Source organism: Elephantulus edwardii, unplaced genomic scaffold, assembly GCF_000299155.1.
Source record: "Elephantulus edwardii isolate Elephantulus edwardi_28Jun2011 unplaced genomic scaffold, EleEdw1.0 scaffold00129, whole genome shotgun sequence".
In the NCBI taxonomy this organism is placed as follows: Eukaryota; Metazoa; Chordata; class Mammalia; order Macroscelidea; family Macroscelididae; genus Elephantulus; species Elephantulus edwardii.
This window is the reverse complement of record NW_006399879.1, coordinates 2,339,524-2,350,231: the sequence shown is the minus strand read 5'-3', so window position 1 is coordinate 2,350,231 and position 10,708 is coordinate 2,339,524. Positions and strand designations below refer to the sequence as shown.

The 10,708-nt window shown below is 43.2% G+C and overlaps 1 protein-coding gene and 1 pseudogene across 1 annotated transcript in view; one reads left to right on the top strand and one right to left on the bottom strand.

Annotated features, from left to right (window-relative positions):
* The window catches only part of EVC2 (Ellis van Creveld syndrome 2), a 140,938-nt gene that overhangs the window by 104,833 nt on the left and 25,397 nt on the right, over positions 1-10,708 (top strand). The gene's annotated exons all lie outside the window — the stretch shown is intronic.
* Positions 3,180-8,692, bottom strand: LOC102862863 (annotated as a pseudogene).

The window sequence follows — 10,708 nt, the reverse complement described above, 5'->3', positions numbered from 1 at the left end:
AAACATAATGCCCTAAAATATAATACGTTTAAACTATTCTCTCCCCCATAGACTTCAATGCCGTAAACATATTTCATCTAGTTTTTCTCAGTGATGCCACATTCTTCTTCATAGAGTCTAGCTTTTTGAATGATTTTTCTCAGCATACAGATGGAATGTTGTTGTTAGGTGCTGTCAAGTTAAATATGACCCATAGTGACCGTATGAAAAGCAGACTTGAACCCTGTCCTATCCTATCCTGTGCCTCCTCACATTTCCTGACACACTAGAGCCCATTGCAGCAGTCACTGTATCAGTCCACCTGGTGAAGGTCCTTGGCCAACCATATGCCTTTCTTAGCATGATGTACCTCTCCAAGGAACAGCCTTTCCTAACAACATGGCCAGAGTGTGTGAGATGAACCTTTATCATCTTTGCTTTCAAGGAGCACTCTGGCTGAACTCTCTTCAAGATGTGTCCTTTTGGTAGTCCATGGGATATTCAGTACTCTTTTCCAACGCCACAACTCAAAGGCATCAATTCTTCCGTCATCTTTATTCACTATCCAACTCTTGGATGCGTAGTAAGTGACTGAAAAGACCATGGCCTGGAAATGGACCCTGACCCTTTGGTGTAGGTAAGGGTAAAGGAATATGGAAAGCGTCCAGGAGAGAAGTGACCAGGGTCTGATGAGGTGATTTATTCCATGATGGTTCTTCTCACGATGGCTGTCCGTTGTCCTGTGCTTGATGTCAAGGTAGATAGTTAGGAAATTTTTTTTTCTTGCTGATGGTTCATTTGTCAAGTAATTTTCCAGTTTTTCATGTCATGGTAACTTGATTGAAAATCCTTGGTTCCTGGAGTAATAGTCCCATGGCTAGCTAATCAATCAAGTTAAAGGACCTTACCTAGGCAACTTTGACTACTGTCCTAAATTTATAAACTGTGAGCAATCAGGTTAAAAAAACCCTTACATAGACAACTTTTACTGTTGTCTTAAACTTAGAAACTATTTCTTTTTTAATTTTTAAAAAAAATTTTTTTAATCTTTATTTTATTATTTTTATGTGTACCGTCAGATCTGACTGGTACAGGAGGAGATTGCCCCCTCCTTCTCCAGCAGAGGTGGATTTGAACCACATACCTCTGGGATTGCAGTGCAGCGTCTTGCCACTAGGCCACCGGAGCTCCCTTAGAAACTATTTCTGAGCTCCTGCTGCCGTCATGGTCCATCAAGTTCATTGTTGCCCTCACCGTGTCAATTCATCTCCTTGATGACCTTCTTCTGCTTTGCTGACTCTTTACTTTTCCAAGTATGATGTTCCCCTCACCCCAAAGTCCAGTGCCTTTTGGTAGCATACCCAAAGAATGTGAGGTGAACTTTCACCATCCTTACCTCAAAGGAGCACCCTCTTTGCGCTTCCTCCAATGTAGATTTGTTTGTTCTTTTGGCAGTGTTTAAGGAGAATGTGCAATGTGGAGGTGGCCGAGGCTGGCTTCTCCCTACTTCATGAAGTGAACTTTCCCCATTAATCATGTCTGTCACACTGTACAAATAGATACTTGAACAGACATGCTACTCCACATGTTCTTGCACCTATTTCTACCAATGATTTTGTTCAATGTTCATTGCAAATTCATAGACTTTACTTACAGTTGTGGGGTTCATTTGGGAAATAGGTTGGGGGGATGAGATAGGCAAAGAATATCACCAACACAAGTCCAAGTTTAGTCCACTAGTCCCAAGCCAGATTAGCAGCGTGGCTCAGTAACATTCCTCAGTTACTGGAAAGCTCAGGTTCAGTTCAACGGCACAGATGCAATAAACCTCTGGTTTCCTAGTTATTTGTTTTACTCGTTTGTCCTTCCCACTAGTGGTTTCTGCAGTAGCGTCTTCGATGCATCTGTTCCAGTACAAAATGTTTGGAGCAAAGAAAAAGCTGACTTCCACTGTAGCTGCTGGGGAACAGGAGGACTGCCCTTTCCCCCCATAACCAAGAGCAGACAGGGAGAATCCCGCTCCTTTGACCTAGTTTAGCTCCTGTACGTGGAGATTTTTCTTCTGTGGATTCTATAGGAGTTGGCATCCCTTTTGAGCAGCTCTTTTCAGTTCCTGATCAGCCCGGTTGTCTCCTTCTGCTATCGGGCCTTGTGTCTGATGTGACCAGCGATGCTTAACTCACACCTTTTGGGGCAGATGAATTACTTGTCACAGCTCAGTGCTTTATACCCTTTATTTTACTGGGGACCCTTTGGCTGATAGAAGACGTCTTTCCTTCCCAATTTGTTTATGAGCATGTAAAATAAGGAAGCCATATTTACTACTTCTGTATTATCTGGACTCTTTTCCGTTTCCCTGGCCTTAAAGCTCAGGTTAGGGCTGTTAGTTCTGCTTTTTTTTTGGCTGAGAGAAGTTTGCTTTTAATAACCCTGGTGTAGGAAACAATAGCATAACCAGCACCCGTCACACTATGATCTGTATACCTCCTGCCATCTGTTAAACGAGTCCTATCTAGGTTCTCTCTCTACAGCGATGTCTCTTAAATCTGGTCTCCTAGAAGACGTATGTTGTATTTGTTCCTTACAATTGTGTCACAGCTTCCAACTTTCCTCACTGGCCAGGGGCACTGGCCGGGGTCATTAGGGTAGCATGGTTTAAGGCATCACACATTTCAGTCTTCACTTCTGGGTGCTTCATTAGGAAAATCTGGCATTTGAGCACGCAGCTATTGGAGATCCAGTATGATCCCTCTTTGATGGGATCATAGCCTAGGCTATGTGGTGTTCTTACAATTAGGAACTGGGGTAAAGTTCTTTTCTGTGCTTCTTCTCTTAGTATGACAGCCGTAGCTGCCGCCTTTAGGCAGTGAGGCCAACTTGCAGCTATTAGGTCTGTGAGAAGTAGGCTATGGGAAGTGCTTCTCCACCCAGCTCTTGGACTGACTCCCACTGCTGCTTTATAGGGAGCTCTGGTGGCCTAGTGGTAAGAAGCCCTGCCTAAATCCCAAAGGCACACAGTTTGAATCTGCCCACAGCTCTGCGGGAGAAGGATGGGCAGTTTCCTCCTGTGCAGTTAACTGCCTCTGAAAACCCGCTAGAGGGTGAACTATGGGTCGGTTCCATCTTGACAGCACACAGCAACAATGTCGAGGGGAAAGGGCTTCTTTAAATTGGGGATCCCAAGGGCAGGAGTTGCAGGGTCACCTGTGCGTTAGTTCTGGTAGAAAACAAGAACAGGGTCCTTAGTAAGCCTAGACTTATTTTTTTTATTAAATTTTATTAGTTTTAATGAACATTTACAAAGATTTTGGGTTTTCATTCATTCATTGTTGCACCATTCTCTCCACCCTCCTCCCCAGTTTGTTCTTCTTCCCCGCCATCCGAATGTCTGTTTTAATTGTCCAGTTGCCACAGTGCTTGACAAAGCCAGTTCTGATTAATCTTCTTTGTCAGTGTGTCCTTTGCCATTCCCTATCACTCCTCCCTGAGAGAGACTTCACCCTGAGTCATAAGGAAAAGGGGATGGCGTATTCGCTTAGCTACTTCCTGCTGAAAAGGGACACTGTGGGTTTCAGGGTGAAGATCTTCTCTCACTACTTTAAAGGGCCCCTTTGGCAATAGGAAACACATAGACTATTATGGAGATTGATTTTGGAATTTAGATGCACTGTTATTAGTTGTGCTTGGCCGTACATGTTCATATCCTTGAAGATGTATCATGGGGGGGGTTGCAACCTAGAAGACACAAATTTAACTAACAAGTTATAAGTACATGAGTCAAAAATTATGGAAAAGTAAAAGAAAAGATTCTTTCATTGTTTTACAAACCCTCCCCCAGGTCCCCTCCACCATGTAGCCATCACTCTAGACTCCTGTGATGACAGAAATACCTAGTCACATATCTCTTTTAAACAGTTTTCTCCCTCCTCTGTTTCAGTGCAGTATACATTATTGAACCCATCTTACTCAGTCTGTAAACATAGACTTTAATCCTTAGAAGGACCGCTCCTGCTCCTTTCTCCTGGCTAGAGGTTCATGGTCTTCTCCTTTTAATGCTCAGACAGTGATTTGTCTATACCCCCAAGCACGGGAATCCAGGTGCTAGAGCACTTGTTGATCCCAAGAAACTCTTGGAGCTGCAGTTTATTTGATGGAGGCCCCAGAGAGGTGAAGGAGGAGATCCTATTTGCTGACATTTGTCTTCTTCCTGGAGATATGATGAACCCCAAATAGGTAACTTGGGGCTTGCAAAAGTGTGCCTTGTCTTTAGAGACTCTTAGGCCACATTCTCCTAAAAAGTTAAAAATATCTCTTGTGGTTACAATGTACTTAGAGTACTCTGGGCTACAGATTAACAGATCATCCACATATTGTATAATAACACAGGGTTTAGATATACGGAGTGCTAGAGTTCTTTCAAAAGATTTGAGGAGAATCTAGAAATCTTTGAGGAAGAACAGTCCACTGAAGTTGGCATACCTTTCCTGTTTCTGGAAACAGGAAGGTCCTAATGTGAAAATAACAATTCTACTAAATGTATTTGTCATGGAGATAGAAAGGTAAAAATGAAGTGTGAGGCACCACACTCCTTGTTCTTAAAACCTACTACACAACTGTAGCAATTGAAATAACCTGGTGATAGGCACGTAGGTCAATGGACTAGAATCTAAGCCTTAGAAACCAATTCATCTAGCTGTGATGAATTGATATTCAACAAAGAAACAGAACTTTTCAGATAGGAAAACAACAGCAAAACTGAATGGCTACCTACTGAAAATGGATATGGAGTTCGTACCTTGCACTATATACAAAAGCCTTAAGTGGATTACAGGTTTAGAGGGTACATTTAAAAGCCATGAAAATAAAAAGATAAAAAGTAGGTACAAACTTAGGAGACCCCTCACCATGAATATGTCTATGACTACGTGCTCCAAACAGAGGTGGCTATCTTGGCTATGTGGTGCGGAACATCACCGTGTGATCACATGTGGTGTGAATGGGGAACACTGTCTTGGACATGTGGTGCAGATGGAGATCGCCACTTAGAACATTTGGTTTGGATGCTACTTTGAACATGTGATTGGGATGGGGCTGCCACCTTGTACGCACAGTGTGGATAGGGTTCCCGTCTTGGACACATGGTGTGAATGGGGGGGCACAATCTTGGACCTACTCCTGTACTTCTCTTAATAGCACAGAAAGATTTCTCTTGTGCTTGCAAAAAAAAAAGCTTGAACTACTACTCTGCTTTCGCGATTGGCAGGAGGGAGGGAAGAGACTGACGACCCGTAAAGAGCATCTGCCACAAATCCCGCAGCAACGTTTTCTCACTCACCAATTAAGAAGTTGGCATCTACCTTGGTGATGATGGTGCATCCGATGCCCTAGTTAGCCCTGCTCACACAGCAAAGGAATTGTGTCAGGTGGAGGAAGCTAGAAGAGAGGTTGGTTCCTGAGTACCAAGGTAGCACAGAATATAGTAATTTTAGGGATTTTGGGGAGAGCAGACTTGGGTGCACAGAACATTAAAGCGTAGTGTAAACCTTTTTTTATAGCACCACGCTGAGAAGAAAGATAAAGAGGCAGAACCATTGTTAATGGTGATTAATTTTATAAAACATAATGAATGGGAATGATTTTATGAAACACAATGTGAATGAAGGATAGCAAAAAAACCAACAACAAAACCAGTGTATACAAACTTTATAAGCAAACCAAAGTAAAATCATTTTTTATTTTAAAATATGAGGTAGATTTATCAGTAGGAGGATGTCCTTAGAAGGGACGGGCTCATCTTCCTTGGAGGAAGAGTGGTGGAAGAGAGAATTTCAGCCTGCGGTGAAGAGATATATATATATATATAATGCTACTGCTTCTGGGTGTGCCTTGTGACTGGAGTCTGAGCCAATGAGATGATGTCATGAAGAGTTCAAAGTTTAGTTGTTGTTGTTGTTGTTAGGTGCCATCAAGTTGAGCACGACACATAGCTACCCTATGAAACAACAGATCTGAACCCTGTCTTGTCTGGTGCCAACCTCACAATCTCTTAAATGACTGTTATTACAGTCACCACGCCAACCGCCTGGTTCAGGGTCTTCTTCTCCTTCACCCTCCCTCCGCCTTTCCAAGCATAATGTCCTTCTTCAAGGAACAGCCTCTCCTAGCAATACGCCCAAAGGATGTGAGATAAAGCTTCATCATCCTCGTCTCCAAGGAGCACTCTGGCTGCACCTTCTCCAAGACTTATCTGGTTTTTTGGCAGTCCATAAGATATTCAATACTCTTCTCCAACAACAGTTAAAAACATGCATTTTGGGGGGAGGGGGGAGGGGTTTGTGTGGGGAGAAGGGTGCAACAATGAATGAATGGAATCCCAAAATCTCTGTAGATGTTCATTGAAATGAAACATAAACAACCTAAATTTAAAAAAAAATGCATTTTTCTTTTATCACCCATATTCATTGTCCATCTTTCACCAATATAGCAACTGAAAAGATGATAACCTGACTCAAGTGCTTAGTCCTCAAACTGACGTCATTACATCTCAATAGATGGGAGAGACCCCTGACTTTCTCATTGCAGTATGTCTCCTAATCTCCTGACAGCTGGTACCAAGTGTATGGATGGTTGATACAAGTAAGATGAAGCCATTGACAGTTTGAATCTTTTCTCCATTCATCATGATGCCTGTTGGTCTGGTGGTGAGAATTTTGTTTTCCTGATGATGAGGTGTAATCCACATTGAAGGCTAGTGGCAGTTCTTATTTCAGTCCACTGCCTTTGATGTCACCCATGTGCCTAAAGTGTCATCTGCTCTTGACATCACTCATGTGGCCAAAACACTAATTCTGTACATGTTATTGTTGGCTTCCTCGTTCCAATAGCACAGTTTTTCCAAGCATCAACTTTTACCTCTCCTATCTTGGTTCTAATCCATCTCTTTAGGTCTTTAAAGAGGTCCTTAACAGCAGACTTTCCCAGTGCAGCACATCTTTTGATTTCTTGATTGCTGCTACTATTGATGTTGTTTGTGGATCCAAATAAAATGGAATAATTGGCAGTTTCAGTCTTTTCTCCATCTATCATGATGTTGCCTGTTGTTCCAGGGCTGAGGGTTTTGTCTTTTTGATGCTGAGATGTCATCCATATTGTAGCCTGTGGTCTTTGATCTTCAGTAAGTAAGTAAATGCCTCAAGTCTTCTTTACTCTCTGCATGGTTGTATTATCTGCATAACACAGGTTGTTGGTTATTCTTCAATCCTGATGCTACATTGTTTTTCAAATAGTTCAATTTCTCAAATTATTTCCTCAGTGTATAAGCTTTGTAAAGGGCAGAGACAGGTTGGTCCAGAATGAGATGATACATGATGCATGAAGAGAACATTCGTTCACAGCCCTGCCTTTCATTTATATAATTGTGGGGGGAAATTATCACCAGATTGTATTTAGCAGCAGGTACAATCTGTCACTGTTGCAGGATTATAAAAGTGAGAAAAAAACCATGAGTGGAGGGTCAGCTGTGAGTTGGTTGCAAATTGCAACGTGGTGGTATGTAACATAACAGCAAGAAGGGGGTGAGTGTTCTTTAGAATCAAGGATGGTGAGGCTTTGTCTCACACACATTGAGGATGTTATCAGGCAGGGCCAGGCCCTGGGGAAGGACATGATGCTTGGAAAATAGAAGATCAGTGAAAGAGAGGAAGACCCTCAATGAGGTGGATTGACACAGTGACTGTAACAGTGGGTTTGAACGTGGTGGAGATTGTGAGGAAGGAATCAGCCCAGGTTTCTTTTTGTTGTGTGTGGGGCCACTATGAGAGCTGACCCAGGGTCACCTAGTGGAACGTAACATGGGAGTAACATGGTGAGAGAGGCCTGCTGGGTGGAAGGGCATTTGTAAGGTCAGGGATCTGTGCTACAGTCTCTGGTGTAGCTTTCATCAGCGTTAGAGTGGACATTTTCTGTCTACCTGATTCACCTCAAATCTAGCTGGATTTGGTTCCAGCTAGAGGGAGGGGGCTTATTGAACCCTCTAAGAATCTCCAATGAGAATGGTTAAAGAAGACGGCAGAAGAATGGATGTGTGTGTGTGTATATATACACATACATATATATACATATACATATGTGTGTGTGTGTGTGTGTGTATGTATATGTGTACTTTTTTTAAAAAAAAGTTTTTCTGGTTACATGTTTATTCAACACAAAACAATTCCCTCCAACTTTACGTGGCTGACCACGTCCACGACCAAACCCACCTCTAAACTGGAGTTCAGTTGCGGCCCCAGCCCCAGCCTTGGCTTTCTTGTCGGCACCAGGAGGCCCTGAGTGCTGTCTGTATGTGTCTCTGTCAGCCTTCCCTTGAGTCAATCTTGCAGGTCGTTCACCTTCCAGACCTTTCGGTCATGGCCTGCCAGTCTCAGGACAGCTGCGGCACAAGGTGGCAGGAACCACCTCAGGGTCAGATGGAGGTAATCACGTAGATATTGGCTACCCTGGTTGGTAAGGTACCCGCAGAAATGTCTCCAGGTGAACTGTTCTTTCACATAACCTCGTGACTTGAGACTGCATGGCCTTCACGGCATGAAGGTTGGGCACCTTTTTATCTGCCAGTCCAGGGTGCTTTGGCATGTGGACATCCTTCTTGGCCACCATCACCCCCTCCTTAAAAAGGAGTTCATATATGGCAATCCTTTTTCTTGGGCATCAACATCGTGACGGTGGATGTGTCCGGAGCCGGGACTCAGGAAGGGATGTATTTAAATGACAGTGTTGACACAGAATAGTGAATATACTGAGGAATGCTCAAAGAATGAAAAATGTCTGTCTTGGAAGGAGTGCAGCCAGGATGTTCCTAGCAGTGAAGCTAGCAGCCCCCTTGACTTGAGACATGATATTAGGAAGGCTCCGTCTCAGGAGGACTTACGGTGGAGGGGTCTGCAGAGAAGAGGACCCTCCGAGAGACGGGTTGACACAGGGCTATCACGATGGGCTCGGTCGTATGAACTACTGTAAAGCGGCACGTAGTTCTTTCTGTTGTACAGAAGGTCTCTGTGAGTCTGAACTGGCAGGTGGGCACCTCACAAGACCACCTCCCACTCTCAGACTGTTGACAGAGGTTGATTGATCGCATATTTAAAGTCATCGCAGGCCATCAGAGAAAGTTGTCCTTTGAAATCCAGTGACTGTCATGGAAAATAAGAAGGAAGTTGTTTTAAATTCTCATATAAAATAGTGATAAAATAGTGTTGAGCAGCATATTGTTTTGCAAATGAATTTTTGTTATGTTAGGTAGCTTGAATATGCAACGAAGCTTGTCATTAACACCTCATAGAAATGCAAATTAGCGCCTTCTTCCTCTGGTTCCAATGTGAGGGGCCCGAAAGTTCTCACCTGGGATGGCCTCCTCCTGCTGGAACTGACGAATTAAGGTTTTTAAAGAAGAAAAGAGCATTTCAGAGGATAGCTCTTTTTCTTTTACAGTTCACTTTTACATTGTCCGCTCAAGACGTAAAAAAAGACTTTAAGCTTTACTTGTACATTTTAGTTACGAATATGAAAAAAAAAATCTGTGACATGAACAGTTAACTCTCCATGCATAGAAGGAGATCATAGTGATTTGGGAAAAAAGCAAACAGCTTGAAGTAGGCTAGTTATGATGAGCTGTCACGGCTCTAGTAGACCAGGAGTTGCAATGCAAAGGCAGACAGTTCAAATCCACCAGCAGCTCCACGGGAGAATGATGGGTGGCCTCCTTCTATGCAATTTACTGAACACAGTGACCTGTGAACAACAGATCTGCACCCCGTCCTATCCTGTGCCATCTTCACGCTTCCTGACACACTACAGCCCATTATGGCAGTCACTGTATCAGACCACCTGATTGAGGGTCTTCCTCTCCTTCGCCAACCTTTCACCCTTCTAAGCATCATGTCTCTCTCCAAGGAATAGTCTCAATATGTGAGACGAAGCTTCATCGTCCTTGCCTCCAAAGAGCACTCGTGGCTGCACCCTCTCCAGGATACATTTGTTCTCTTGGTGGTCGATGGGATGTTCAGTGCTCTACACCACAGCTCAAAGGCAGCAATTCTTCTGGCATTTCTGTTCATTGTCCATTTCTCTCATGCACAGCAATTGATCGGGACAACCATGGCCTGAATCAGATGGACCTTAGTCTTCCAACTGACATCATTACCATCAAGTCCACCATCTTTTTGGCCATGCTCAAATCCATGGTTGTTGTCTGTGTCAACCCAGAATGTTGAAGAACTTTCTTTTGCCAACACTCTACTTTTCCAAGCCTGAAGTCTTTCTTCCAAGGACTTGAGGCCCCAAAGTATGTGAGACAGAGTTTCATCTTGGTTCCGAGGTGCACTTTGGACTGTGATTCCTCCAAGACTCACTTGTTTATTCTTTTGGCAGTGTGGGGTAGATTCCAGACATTTTGCCAACACCGAAGTTCAAAGACATCATTTCTTCAGTCTTCCTTTCTCATTGGTCAACTCTCATTTGCTTATAAAGCAACTAGAAACACCATGGCGTAGGTGAATTCCTTGCTCTCTATGGCTTTAAAGAAGTCATTGACAACAGATTTTCCCCAATGCAACGTGTCTTATTTCCTGACTGCTGCTCTCTTGTTGATTATGAATCCAAGTAAAATGAAGTAAATGATGACATCAATCTTTTCTCCATTAATCATGATGCCGTCTTTTGATTCATTGTTGTTGTT